The sequence below is a fragment of the Mastigoproctus giganteus genome, chromosome 7, assembly GCF_048544385.1.
Source record: "Mastigoproctus giganteus isolate SK-2022 chromosome 7, ASM4854438v1, whole genome shotgun sequence".
Taxonomy (NCBI): domain Eukaryota; kingdom Metazoa; phylum Arthropoda; class Arachnida; order Uropygi; family Thelyphonidae; genus Mastigoproctus; species Mastigoproctus giganteus.
The window spans coordinates 79,394,710-79,410,100 of record NC_143581.1 but is presented as its reverse complement, the minus strand read 5'-3'; the positions used below and the strand labels follow the sequence as shown (position 1 = coordinate 79,410,100).

The 15,391-nt window shown below is 39.6% G+C and overlaps 2 long non-coding RNA genes across 2 annotated transcripts in view; one reads left to right on the top strand and one right to left on the bottom strand.

Annotated features, from left to right (window-relative positions):
* LOC150083016 (uncharacterized) overlaps window positions 1-15,391 on the bottom strand; it is a 256,002-nt gene that overhangs the window by 158,994 nt on the left and 81,617 nt on the right. The gene's annotated exons all lie outside the window — the stretch shown is intronic.
* Window positions 1-15,391, top strand: part of LOC150083017 (uncharacterized) — a 109,758-nt gene that overhangs the window by 75,686 nt on the left and 18,681 nt on the right. Inside the window, exon 3 of the long non-coding RNA XR_016547153.1 lies at window positions 11,028-11,246. This is a non-coding gene — a long non-coding RNA (uncharacterized LOC150083017). The remainder of the gene's footprint in view (window positions 1-11,027; window positions 11,247-15,391) is intronic.

The following is a 15,391-nucleotide window of genomic DNA, read 5'->3' as shown; positions in this document are numbered from 1 at the left end:
ACTTTCAGATGAACTCACATATTCTCAAGCCTGATTGTTATTGCTTCAATGCATTGGTACATTAACATTGTTCGTATATCTAGTTATGATTTCACCTTGTGTTACTTAAGCAATTGTATCGTAGGAACCTTTTTTTAACTCAAAAATCGGCTTGACAAGAAACAGTGCAAAGAGGCCACATCGGAAATTTAGAATACATAATAAGTTTATAATTATTATTATATTTTAGATGTGTTAATAGGAATTACAAATAGTATAAGTTATAATAATTATCCAATTTCAGTCCATGGGGTCACACCAGGAATTTCCCTAGTGGAGTAAAGACCCCAATTAATAAATTTTTAAAAAATTATTTACTGGGTCTTAATTGTGAAATTTCTACACCAGGCCTGGACAAAGCGACTTCAGAGCTTAGGATTAAGAGTAAAAGTTTACAGGCACACTATAATTGGAAACATTATTCGAGAATGAGAATTGTATAATGTCACAAAAATAACCCTCTGCGCCTACGCTATCCTGATAGAAAGCTGGATGATGGCATCACCCTCATTTGCTAACTAGGAGCTTGAATCCAAATGTGACGATCCAACTGTAACTTATTTAAAAGGTCACTGTTTTATTCAATACAGTAGAAATGAATTTTGATTCCACAAAATTGCTGCATTTCAGACAGAATGACATCGTTATTTTAGATAATACTTTTCAGCTTGATAAAGAAATGCCTTCATGTTTCACATTATGGAATACAATCCCCCCCCTTTCCCCTCACTACACAGTATTCTTTATCTTACTCTTAGAAGCGCAGTGACCGCCGATTCTTACTATTTTAAGGCTCACTTTTTTTTTTTTTTTTTTTTTATAAAACAAAAAACCAACAGTGTCTTGCATGGAACATCTTAACGAAACTTGAAAATTATCATGTGTATTCTCTTTTACAACTTAGGACACCTTAGAAATAATTTTGAGAAATACTAAAAAATAAATCATCGTTGCGACGTTTACCGCAGCACTGATGTATGTTTTTTTTTTTTTATTTACTTGTTGTTTCTTTATTTGATTTTGCTTTCGTAGTCCCTTAGGAATGAGCCCGAAAGGAAGCTAAGATATCATATGTGAGTAGCCCTGAATGTATCCAAAATTACTTTTTATTGAAGGGTCAGCGCGTGATATACAAAGAATCACAGTAGACACAGCCTCTTGTATAATATTGTGAAGGCTGATGAGATCGATTTATTCGAACTGCATCTTGAAAATTTGACTAGCAAAGGACACCACGAACTTTAAAACCAAAGCATGCAAGACACGGTTAAAGAAAATGGAAACACGCAAAGGAGCAGCAGAGTTAACAGGGACATAAAAAACATGCAAACTACGGCAACAGTAGTCAAGTGAGAGAGAGTACAGAAATTCAAGCTTCGTTGCTACTAAATATGGTGATGTTCTTGTATCTGTATCTACAGAACTCCTCTGACCTTATGTGGTCGTCTCGGAGTATACAGCTGGTATCTCTCCTGGTTTACGACGGAGAATCCGGTTTGTTTTTTTTTTTTTTTTTTTGTTTGCGAAATTCTGCTTATTTTCATTAACGAATTGGCCTTCGGGTGTGCTCTGGTAGTTTGCCTCGCAAAACATAAACACGCGATAATAGCGTTGTTCACTCTGTGATATTTCATCGAGTTTTGTGATGCAAAGCTAATTAACGATGGCTTTCAGTAAGATTCCAAAGGAAGACATACGCAAAGTTTTCCATGTATTGTAAAATCTGGAAAATATGATTTGTACCGTATGTAGATATGATATTTCAAGCGGGAAGGTGGAACGCGATGTAATCAGATAAACATAACTTTATGGTGTCGAATGTTTATTTGTATCTTTTGAGTTGAACTGATGAGGCGCGTTGTTCAGAAATGTTTCTAGATGGTGAAACAGCAAAATATATTCTATTGTGGTGACCGTCTGTAAAAAAAAAAATTCGTGAAATCGAAAGCAGCTTGTTGAAAGTTGACTCTACAGAGTACAACGTTGGATATCTTCTGAAAAACTTGAAAGCATGTGGGATTCTTTAAAAAACTGTCCGGCCCTTAATGTGTCTTTTACTGGAGTAGTAAGAGTAATAAAAGAGAAAACTAATCTCTTGACTTGGTGGTAAACCTTGTCATCTTATTAATTGTGTGCTGAAAAGGGACTGGATGAATTCTTGGTGGAAATGTACTACAAAAAGGAAAGATCGATTTAAATAATTTCAACTAGTGCATGCCACTAAAGTGAAAAAAGAGGTTGAGGCATGTGCGTGTCTTTGGTTAAATTGTAACTAGATTGGAAGTGGTGAGAAAAGCAGAGTTAACAAATTGAAAGGTACAAGTGCTCACTGGTGAGTGCTACTGACTCGCATTCAAATTCAGTGTATGATCCAAAAGTTTTTAAAGAGGACAAATTGATGAACTCAAGAAATAAGCTAATAAATGTAGGCATGTTTCTGTCTTAAATAAAATAATTTGCTTGTTTATTCAGGTAAGTCAACGTTTCAAAACCCTAACGTCGTTCCTCACATTCAGGTATTGAGGTCATTACTGCTAAATATGTTGAAAAATGTTACACACTAATTTATTTTACCAACAGTTTTTATATCTTCCATTTTCGAAACTGATTATCACAGCAAGCTAAACCAGATGGATTATTCTGACTTAGGCATTGCTACTGCCAAGGTCGTGGAGAGTCTAAAACAAGAGGAATAGAAGATTCTGTTCTTTTGCTCCGTGAGGGAGTTTTTTTTTTTTTAAGACATGGTGTATAAGTTCCCAGTGGAAAATGATGTTCATAATAAATGTTTTGCGTACTACTTCTTGGTGTCGTTAAAGATGAAGCGATAGAAGTTTTGCAACGTCAGTTTCACTATAAGAACCTACGAAATGCTATTGTGAAAGAGAAAGAAACAGTTGTTCTTGGTTGGAGAATTGACATGTGCACAAAAAGCTCTGAAATATAACGAATTATCCCAAGTCATGCTTGGTATTTTAACAATTCCTCGTAACAGTGCCTAGTTTGTGAGTGAATATTTGAAGCTTTGAAAATGCTCGTGACAGCCCTTAGTTGCTTTGGCGCTATCACACACACCCATTTTCCCAGCGGAGCTGGGGGAAACCCCTGGTGCCGTCAGACAACTAACACACGCCCATTTTCCCTATTTCAAATAGTAAGACAGTGCTCGTATATATATCTTACATCAAGCGCTCTCCGAATATGAAACTGAAGTGGAGTACAGCTTTATAAGCTGAAAGCTACTAAACCCAAAACAACCAACCAAGCCTTGAAATTGCACTGCTTCGGTTTTAAGTTAAGGAAATTCTGCTTATTTGATGTAATGGATTTTTTTCCTTAAAGGAATGAAACACTCCAAACTTGCTATTGCACTACTTTTTGTGTGTACTGTAGTCACAAACATAACTCTGAAGATTGGATGCTTTTTTTTTAGACCCGTAAAAACTTAAAATAGTTTAAGGCCATGACATTGCATAATGGAAATGTCCATTCATCCTTACCAATCCGACGTATTGTTCTTTTGAAGGAAACTAAGAAATTTTCCTTAAATAATAATAATTCCACTAATATATATTGCCGTACCAAGGAGTAGTCACACTTCAAATTGAGTAAATAAAAGTAGAAAATTTGTGAGCAGAAAGTGGCTGCAATTTGATTTCACTAAATTTTGCTCGTTTCTTGCATGAATGGGATGGCGAAGTAAGCTTCGCCATCCCATTCTCCTGTCAAGAATTGGTCATCCTGGACAGGAAACAAACCGCAGTGTGGTTCGCTGAGGCTACTGTTGCCTAGTAGTTGTGGGTACGCAGTTGAATAGTGTATATCTCGCACAAGTTGATTCAGTGGATCTGATGTTAAGATGAACTTTTGTATTGCAATTTCCAGGACTCTAGACAGAAATGTAGTGATGAGTAATGCAGTTTATATTTCATCTTTCCGTATATATTTAACCTTTCTTGTATATTTTAGACATTCTTTTATTCACATTTAATGGTAATCCCCTGGTATTTTCTGCCGTGAAGGGAATTTGCTACTTACCAATGTACACCTATATTTTAAATTTGGTAGGACAAATAAAGATTTATTATTATTAGAAGAATGTTTCGGTGTTAGCTCTTTTTTCTGTGTTAGATATATTTAATTCAAAATAAAAATGTTAAATAACCCATAATTGCTGACCTTTTCTGCTGGGTTAGGCTAGAATACTTCTTCAGTATATCCTAAACTACTAGACAGCAGGAATGATTGTAACACAAAAGAATAGATACTTGACCTCATGATGCCTAAGTGCTGCTTAACCAGCAAGTGTATGAGAAGATTCGTTCACTCAGCCTACTTAAGCCAGGTTCATCTAGTTAGAAGAATGTTCTCCTCTGTAGGACAGTTTATTGCAATGCAGTATATGTTCCGTGACGAAATGATTTATAATTTTTCTCAGCTAGTAAATTATTTCAGTGTGCTGGGAATGTAGAAAAAGTTTTATTTTGTGAGGTCGGTGCTGCTATCAAATTCTTTACACTGCGTTCGACTTTGTCGAAAGCTGACGTGGAATTCAGTTTTTGGTCTGGCAGATTTCGGAGCACGCATTTGACATATGGATAGCAGTCTGATTAAAGTGTTCAGACCGTAAAGAGGGAGTATTTGAAATAAGCAAATACGTCAATACATAAAATTGGATATAAGAATGTAGGTAGAAGAGGGGATCGGATGAAAGTGAAAGTGGCCATCTATCGTAATACGAGGGGAGGGGTCAAAAAAGATTTGTATTCACCTAGTAGTAGTTGTGATAGAAGGTTGAAACAAACACCATGTATTACACTTTTTCAACATAGTCTCCAGACAAAATAAATAACACACTTTTGCCAGTTTTGTAGGAGTACTCTGACTGTCCTTCAAACCACGACGAAAGAACTTCAGGGCAGGAGTTCACATGGCATCCAGGAATATTCTTCGCCCCAGTCTTCAATCTACTCTACTCTATGTGCCGGATGTAGTACACTGAAAGGACAGAATTCATGGGATACCTGGTTCCAGGGCAATGCGATACTGTCACCCCTCTCGCTAGTGGACGAACCCACCGCTTGGCAGATATATAGGTACACTGCATTTACGTAGACCATAATTCGATGTCAATATTGATGTCAACGTTGCGAGTTAACCGACTTTGAAAGAGGGATGATAGTAGGTGCCCGACGCATGGGTCACTCTATCCCCGTTCGACAGTATCAAGAGTGTTTCCGAAATAACATCTAATCGTTGACAGCGCTGTGGGCGGAGAAAGGTGGTGGATGAACGTGGCTGTCGACGTGTCTCGCATTGTTTCAGCCAACCGAAGAGCGACAGTGGCACAAATTACCTCCGACTTCAACGAGGGAGGTGCCAGATAAGTATCCACCAAGAATGACTGGAGACGGGTCTCTGGTCCGATGAGTCACTTTTCCAGTTATTGCCAGCGTATGGAAGGGTGCGTATCTGGCGGAAACCGCACGAAGCTATGCACCAGCCATGTCAACAAGGAACTGTTCGGGCAGGCGGACGGGTGGTAATGGTCTGGGGTGTGTTCAACTGGCACACGTTGGGACCTGTGGTACGTCTAGACGCAGCTCTGAACGGTTCAGGTTGCATGTTCATCCTTGCAGACCATCTGCATCCCTTCATGGTCATCGTGCACCCACAGAGCCGTGCTGGCTTTAACATGGTTCGAAGAGAATTCCACAGATTTTAATACCATGTAATGGCCTCCCTGTTCACCAGACATGAACCCCTGTGGAGCATCTTTGGAATGCTGTGGAAAGGTCCGTTCGAGCTTTGGATCCAGGATAGCGGTGCAGCAAGCATGGATTGAAATACCTGTGGAACGCTTTCCTGAACTAGTGGACTCAATGCCTCGCCGTGTGACTGCCCTTATCTGGGCGAAAGGTGGGCCTACCCATTACTAGGTAGATATACCATGATTTCTGTCCACTGAGTGTAATAGTAATCCCTACCTATCGTTACATTCTATACTGTCGAACTTTTCCTGTCTAAATAATTTCTTTCCAAACAACGCAGTCAACCTTTTTTAATTCATTAGCAATAGACCCGGCGAAATACTCTGAAAGCAAGCAGTACATAGTGAAGAGCCTCTGTGATGTGCACAACTTACTTCAACTATAGAACGGGAGCACTCCAGACGAAACTATTCGGATAAAGAAGAAGATGAAACGAAATGCAGTACTATAAGAAGTAATAATGCAACATAAAATCGCTGTTTATCATCTACTTTTGTAATATACTGTAACGATTTTCTCTTTTAATATTGTAACTAATTGCTTTTCTTGTATATCCTTCTAGCCGGTCGGCTGTGTAAAAGGGGTGAAAGCAAACATTTGCTATAATAATAAAGAGGAAGAAATCCGAGGGTGCAAGGTCGGAGGGATAAGCAGAATGCGGCAATATTTCAATCCACATTCGTAGGCACACCTCACTGCAACATGCGAGGAATGCACAGAGGAATTATCGAGTAGCAGGCGCACACCTTTTGACAGCTTTTCCCATCTTTTTTCTTTTATAGCAGCACGTAGCTCTATGAGGAGATTGGAATAATACTTGACTGTCAGATCCCTTTTGAAGGTAATCTGATGTTACAGCATCACCTTCCAGTAGTTGGTTGCACCTTTGCCTTTCTGGGGGATGATAATTCTGCATGCTTTCACAATATGGCCTTAGTTGCTAATGCTCCTAAAACCAAATAACAAACAAACAAACAAACAAAAAGCATGCTTTCACTGTTTTAACATTTGTTTAGTTTCGGGATCATATTGATGGATCCAAGTTTCATCCATGGTGACTAGCCGTCAAAAAACTCCTCTTGCCTTTCCTGGCTAATCTGCAACATTTCATGTGCACATTGTGCCCTTTCCTCTTTATGGTAAGGGTCAGAAGTCTGGGAACCCATCTAGCAGACACTTACTCATGAAGGAAGAAGTCACTTGCAAGACTACGAATAGGACATACACACCTTACTCACTTTTATCTTCTTTTTTTGTCTGCCCTCTCTATAATGGGGGTACGACAAACTACCTTCTTATCAAAGCATGCAACCCAAATCACACCTACTTTGCAACAAATATTAGACATCGAATATGATATTAATGCAGTTTTCACTTTCCTAAAAAGTGTAAAATGCTATGACAGAATATAATGCTTAAATTCCACATAATGCACATATCTCACTTTTAATAACGCCTGTTATCTCCTACCATTGTTTGGCGCATAATGGCCCTTAGCTGCGGTTGCGCCGTAAAACCTCCAATAACAACAACTTACTCATGTGCAACTGTTGCTGGATGACATTTTCCACAGACTTTGCAGTTAGTTCTTTGGGGTTAATACGGCGATGTTCCAAGATTAATGCTTCAATTTTTGCAGCAGTTTCCGAACTTCCCACCCTGCTTTTCCCCGGGCCTACAAGTCACATACCTACTGACAGGACATGGAGCTCTGAATGCAAAACTATCCCTACTCAGAATACAGGAAGATCCCACCTGCGGGGGGGGGGGGCTGGAGAGCTGGCAGCACCTCATGCATGATTGCCAGCTCTATGACGACCTCCGCAGTGCATTCATCACCAAAATACAGTATCTACCATACGGCCAGAAGCACCACATCTTGGACACCAGGGAAGAATATCAGGCTTTCTCCAGCTATGCACTGGCCCTGTTCACAAGACGGAGAGCTCTTATCGCAGCGAACCGCAACCAACCACTGACACAATAAGGAAATAAACAAACTTCGAAGGAAATCGTTCCGCGGAAGACGCCTGGAACCCAATGGCCTCCGATAATCAAGGCACTAAACCCTGAAGTGGACCTAAAGTCGAATCAATGAGAAATGACTCTATAAACAACATGGACGCAAACACCAAGTGGATGGGAAATGACACAAGAACGACCCCACAAACGCCGATAAGCAAACCCGGACCTTTTGACAGTAAAGACTGCAGAACGGACGGGAACCACCTCATGAACGATCACGCTTCGGTCCGATCGCTCCTGGGAACGGACTAGGACCACTAACAGCTCCGCTGCCAAATGCTATATGGCGAGCTGAATGGGGTACCCTAAACCTATTTATCTTTTATTCCCTATCCCTGGTAGGAGGGAGAGGAGACATGCTCTGTTTCCTCCCTCCCCTGCCAACCCATCTCTTCGCCTGGTGAGGCATGGGCCTGCCTTCTCTATCGTCCCCATGCTTCTGCCTTTCACCCCCCCCCCCAGTTTTCAGTCTCTTCCTCCACTCTACCTGTATACCTTATCCATGGCAGGGGGAGATAACTCTTCTTCGTCTCCCCCACCTGCCATCTAAACTTCCCTCTGGTGTGGCATGGGCATGCCATACTGCCTAGCAGGGGTCATCTCCTATATCGACCCCTTACTTCTACTCCCCAGTCTTCAGCCTCCCCTCCCTCCAACTTTTATCTTTCATCTAATGCCCACACGTCTAAATTTAATAACAACAAAATTCTGCCCGACCTATTAGGCCTTTTAACACATCTCTCTCTCTAGCGTTCAACCTCAACCAGCGATTTGCTAACAGCAATCTTATTAAGAATTAACGTCAAACGCGTATATATATTTTTTATTTTTTATTTTTTAAAATTTTATTTATTTATTATTATTATTTTTTTTGTTTTTAGGTTCTAGCCACTGAAATCCCAGGAAACTAGGTGGGAGGACCTGCCGGAGCAACTTGTCATGATTCTGGACACCCGGCTAGCCTCCACGTGGCGAGGTATGGGCAACGTCGGGCCCCACTAGGGGCCTGGCGGCCAATAAGCCGGACAAACAATGGGCACAACACATCACATTGCACAGACATGGCCCACATACTTTCAAGTCTCTGGCTTGACAGTGTACTGTCCTCGATACAGCGAACACACGCGGAGATGGGAGAAATCCCAGGCGCCGTTAGACCCTCAACATACCTCATTTGTTTATGAGGTATGTAACCTGGCCAGTCTTCTCCATAATGAACGACCCTTTCTTTTATTGTGGATTGTTTTGGGTGTTTTTTCCCCTTGCAGAAAGAGAAAACAACTGATTTGTATTTCACTTTATTCAGCACTGCAAATCAAAAAAAAAAAAAATTGTCAGAACGAAAACAAAATTTGTGTAGTTGCTATAGAGATTTCGAGGTATCACAGAAAAAGCATTTCATCTTTCTATCACAATCTGGGTGAATACAAATCTTTTTTGAACTCCCCGCCCTCGTATTTCGGCTATAAACCAGTGCTAACATATAATATCCTATATAAATACCACCCGATGCCATGTATGTTGAAAATAAATTTTATAAGATAGCATCACTACGATGGTCCTCCGGCAGCCAAGCAGCTTACCGGTCTCTAAACGTCTCGAATCCAAAATCTATATTCTGAAGTCATTGCAATAACGAAATCTCATAACGCATCCTCCCACAGAAAGGTGGAAACAAACGTTTATTTTCAGCTCTGCGTTGCCTTTTTTGCAGTGAGCAAACACCTCTACAAAACCTACAGACTTTCGTGTAAGAAAGAAATGGAAGTAAGAAGTGTAGTGACTTCGTTAATATCTTACTGTGGGAATGAGACTTTTTTTCTCTCACAATAGTCACGAATTCCGTGAGGGGTTAAGTTTCCCTTCGTATGCTAATGGCTGTAGTGCCTAGTTACATTAAACTATCCCCTTCGTAATTACAGTCTCGCATTTCTTTGCTGCTACTACTTTCGTAATTCCGCAGGTAATTTGCGCGCGCGCTCTGACTGATTACATGATACGCCGTCAGTACAATTCTGATTACTTCCCTTGTATCACACACTCGCTCTTTCTGCTACTTTTTTTTCTCTCTTCTTTTCTTTCTTATACCCTCTCTCTCATTCATTTCACTAACTACTGAATAATATACACCTTTCTGCTCTTTCCATATACTGTAGTGTTTATCTGTGCAGAGCACATGTATTGATTAAGGTTCATCATTACGCTGCACCGAGAATGAAATCTGTTCTCATAATGTTTAGCCTAACCCTCAGTATATCAAACACTTTCAATATGCGGTTCTAATTTTTCACCTATCGCTCCGTGCTCTTCCATAAATTTATTGCTCCCTTTTGTTTTTATTTAATATCTTGTCCTTGATCGAAAATATTAAGAACGATGTTGCTGTTCTAATGAACTTCCTTTTCGTCCTCTATTCAGCCCTATTGATTTTTCAAATAGTTCCATAAACCACATAAAACTTCATTAAAAGAGCTCATTTTTCTTCGATATCAGTTCCTTTGGGTACTCCTCACACACACACAGCAGTTTTCCTAATTATAAATTCATAAGTATACAGCTCCGCTCATTATGTTTATTGTAGGGGCATTCCAGAGCTCGCAGATGAAACGTACTGGTAGGCAAGCTAAGCATTGTCGGGTAGTATATTCCCATGGTAATAACGAAGTGTGTCGCTTATTAATTATAGTCTGGAGAGTATGTAAATATAGTTGTATCTTCTAAACAGTAGCCGCTACAAACAGCCACTTCTAGTTCAGTCACAGCTCTCTGCATGTTGCATTTCACCTGTTTAATTTCCCACGAAATCTTCCCAGTAAGAATTTAACGCAGGAAAAGGTACATGAGCAAGAAGAACAGTTCACTACATACCAACCGACTGCAGTTTTTATAAATTAAACCATTCTATGACATTGGGTTAATTCCTAATACCTCAATGAAAGGACCATGAAATGGTTTATTTGACTGATCCCTCCCCCATTATCCATCACTTGGTTGGATATACTAGAGCAACACTGCATGGAGCCCATGCAAGAAAAATCAGGTTTTATAATAAATTGTCGTCAATACCCAATAAAGAAAGCAAAACTTCCACAAAAGAACTCAGTATGGTATAAATTTTATGCATTGATTATTTATCGTGTCTTTTTTTTTTTTTTTTTTGATATTGACAAAACTTTGATGAATCTATTATAGGTGTTGGAAAAGGCGTATTCTGTCAAGAGCGTCGTTGTGAATGAGCGAGCAAAGTAAAGGCCTTCCTGAGGAATTGTCAAACGAATGTACCTCCAAGTTACAGGATATGGCAAGGATACCTTGAAGCATTATCACCAGGCGCTGATGCGAGCTATATTTATTTACATTAGATCTTGGAAGGAAGACTTGCTTTAAGATTTCCGAAAAGATCAACCAAAGGTATCTTACTGATTATTTTTTTTTAAAGTTGTGAAGAATTTGTTCCTTTTTTAATTTAAGCATTTAATATACATCTCCGAGGTGCACCCCAGTGCTGTCAATTTAGATCAGTGGCGTATCCAGGTATCATCGTGGGGGGGGGGGGGGAGATGGCAACCAGACTTTTGAGTTTTTTTTTTTTCTTTTTAGAACGCCTCTTGAGTTCCGTTTCTTTAATATGGCCTACCCACCAAAATTTAATTTCAAAATTTTGGTTAAAGGGGGGAGGCATATTCCCTCTCTGCCCACCCCTCATTCAGATACAGAAGCACAGTTGGTAGAATCGCCATCCTGCCCACAAAAGACCTGAGTTCGTGTCCCATCGATGACGTGAGGAATTTTTATGGGCCTTTTTCACAACGTGGCTGAGTTAGTTGGTCTCAGGCGAGGATAGCGTGGTTTTCCTACCACAGAACGCATGCAATTTACAGACAGTATACACGGAGCAATATGGCCTTAGTCGCTGACGAAAACTGATCACCTTCCGTCAGGGATGAACCCATGTATCCAAAATGATAAAACTGAAACTATTATTCTGTGTTCTTCAATTCATTTAAGTTAACTTTTAGTACAAAGTGCATTAATTTTATTACTTAATCTGGGTTAGTGATACGATGATCTTGAAGTGGTGGAAAAAGTTTACAATTTCAGGTTACTATGGCTATTGGTTTCGCAAATGATCTACCTGAACTGCCTACTAAAAGCAGTCCCTTTCAGTAAGGGATGTAAGGTTTTGCTAAAGTTCAGAAGTAGTTTCTCACAATTTCTGATTATCAAGGCACTGTAATTTTCAGTTTTTCTTTTCTTATTTCACAGCATCTTTAGAAATTCCTATAGAACATCCAGTTTTGAAAATCAGTTCACCGTTAAACACTGAGTGGGAATTATTCACATCTGCGTTTTCCAATGCTTATTAACTATGAGTAGGCAGTTATTTACATCACATTTATTTCGGTAATACAACAGCCAGTGTCTTTTCATAGAAAACCACTCATTATTATTATTTATTTACACCAAGTGAACGGTTCGTTAGAAATTACCCTCCATTTTTCAGAACAATGCAGATTGCTATTTGCATTGGTTGGATTGTTCAGAATAAGCGCCAAAGCAGCTGCGAGGATTTATCAAAAAGTTCGTACCCTTGCCTAGAAAGATGAAACGTCACAGGAACTTTAATGCTTTTCTGTGTACTCTCCACGTATAGTAACACATTTCTCCCAACTATGGATCAGTTGCTTAATGTCTTGATCATAGAAGTCCGCACTTTTTGCCTGAAACAAGAAGTCCGACGGTGCTAGGTCAGGTTAATAGGGTGGGTGCTGCAATAGTTCGAGGCCGCATTCGACATCAACAAACTTGGAACCCATCGTGCAGATGGTCATGTAAAATGCTGTGGGCAGACCCATAACTAACTCCCACTACATTTGCGATGAAATTTTAAATCATAGAACACGTCTGTCACTCAGCACCAGCTGCTCAAACTTTGCAGCCGTCTCACTGTCTGTTAATGTTGATGGCCTTCCTTCTCTTGACTCGTAAAAGACACTTGTACGACCGCATTGGGACAACCGTTTCCACTTTTTTACAGTGCCATAGGATGGACAATTCTGCCCATACACAGTTTTCATTTCTTTGTCAATTTCCTGAGCTTTCTTTCCCTGCAAATGCAGGAACTTGATCACTACTGGATACTCCACTTTGTCAACCATAGCGTCCTTTCTCAGATTCCGGGCTTCACCTCTGGTGGACGATCACCTACGGGAATGAAATTTCACATGTTAGTTGTTGAATATGTAGGCATCTTCCTATTGATGTTTTATCTAGGTCAGGGTACGAACTTTTTGATACCCCCTCGTAAGGCCATAAGAAATGGTACTTTTACACACTTTCAGAATGGATATGATTTTGCATCATAGAATCCTTTCTTAATGGCACAACTATGGAAGTATCCCATTGACACCACTTCTATTGTGTATACGTCTGACTCGTATGGTTTTCTTCTTCTTCCAGTCACATAGCTCCCTGAGGAGCTGTTGTGGCCACCAACAAATTCCTTCAACTGCATCGATCGTGTGCTATACGAGCAGCATCGCAAAGTGTCATCCCCAGAAGTTCACTGATCACCTAGTTGCAGGTATTTCTCTGCACCCCTTCCCCTCGTTTTTTCCTTCCATTATATTCTTCCACAGAAAGTTTTCCCTTCTTACTAATATGACCAAAAAACTTGAGTTTTCTTTTGTTGATGCTATGAAGAAGAATTTTAGGCCCTGCCAATTTTATTCAATGCCCACTCATTTGTTCTTCGATCCAAATAAGAAATACGCGGTATTCTCCTGTAACACCACATTTCAAATTCCTCAATTTTCTTCCTGTCAGCTCTTTTCAGATTCCACCCTTCACATCCATAAGTGGCAACTGGAAAAATTAACGAATCAATGATTCTCAGTTTCGTCTTTAGGGGCAGATCATGATCTCTCCATAATTTTACCAGATCAGTGACCAACGTTTTAGCAATTTCCTGTCGTCTCTTTACATCGCTTGAGCAGTCACTATTTTTTATTTATTCTTGACCCTAAGTAATCAAATTCATCAACTTCTTCGATACCTTGCCCATTAACCTTCACTTTACTGGAACCGAGATTATCACTAATCACCATAATTTTAAATTTTACACACATTCAGAAACAATTCTTTTTTCTTACCTGCTTCACATACTCTCCTCAGAGTTTCTTTAAGATGACAGAATTACAAATTAGCACAGTATCATCTGCATTACGAAGGTTGTTTATCTTCAGTCCTCCCATTTTGATGCCAGTCTCTAAATCTTCTAAGGCTTCACGCATGATATCTTCGGCATAAAGATTAAAAAGGTGAAGTGACAAAATACAGCCCTGCCTGACACCGTTATCTGTTGAGAAAAAGTCCGTGTTGCCCATGTTCGTTCTCACAATTCCTTCCTGTTCCTGGTACAGTAGCTGAATTATGTGGATTGGGAAACATAATAGTCATCGTTTCTCATGTTGAGCATAATCTATAAAACACAAAACGACTGGAACATTGAATTCTTTGCATTTTTCAATAATCAGTCGTAGACTTAAGATCTGATCTCTGGATCTTCTGAAACCTGCTTGCTCTTCTGGCATTTCTTCTTCATGTTTAATATGATTTTAAGAAGGATCTTGCTAGCTTGAGAAATTAGGCTAATAGTCTTGTAATTTGAGCAAATTTTCATATCTCCCTTTTTTGGTAAGGGGATAAAAATTGATTTCTTCCAATCTGATGGCTGGCCACTGTCCCGTTTCCCAAATTTTTACAATCATTTTATGAAAAAACTACATGATGGCTTTTTCGACTTTTTCCTTCAGTGGAACTGGTTCATGATCACACTCTTGAAAAGGGGTTGGCAGATCATTAGTGCCAGCAGGTGCTCGGAAGAGCTGCTTACAGTATTCTTTCCACCTTCCTTTGATTGTGTTCCCCTTTTTAGTCCTTAATTACATTAAGTTTTGGTCGGAACTTTTGTCTTAAGGTCTTAATTACATCATACATCTTTTTAGTGTTGTTTGTAGTGGTATTCGATTGATATAGTCTTGGCTTAAACAGCGCTTGATGACTTTGCTTAGTTCTTGATACTCTTCGTTTCCTTGCACACCCTGGGCTTTTGCAGTTCTTCTCTCTTCAATAAGTTTAAAAGTGGCTTCTGTAATCCAAGGCTTCCTGATCTTTGACCCTTCTTTAATGTGTCTATTTGCTGAATCCTTAATAATACTTTTTGTGTTTTACCATATTTCCTCAAGCAGCATATCGTCTAATAGAGCTTGAAAACGATTGCCTGTTTCAAGCATATAATCGTTTGGAATATTTTCTACATCCAATCGTCTAGGGAAAACCTTATTCATGATCTTTTTCAGCTTCAGCTTGAGAGCGATGTGGAGTAGCTGATGATCACTGCCACAATCTGCTCCAGGAAGTGTTTTTGCTGTGATTACACTGGAACCCCACCTTTTCTGCATAAGGATATAATCAATCTGATTCCTTGTTTTATGATCAGGAGATTTCCATGTGTAGAGCCTTCTCGGGTGCTTTAGATGACCGAATTCAATTAA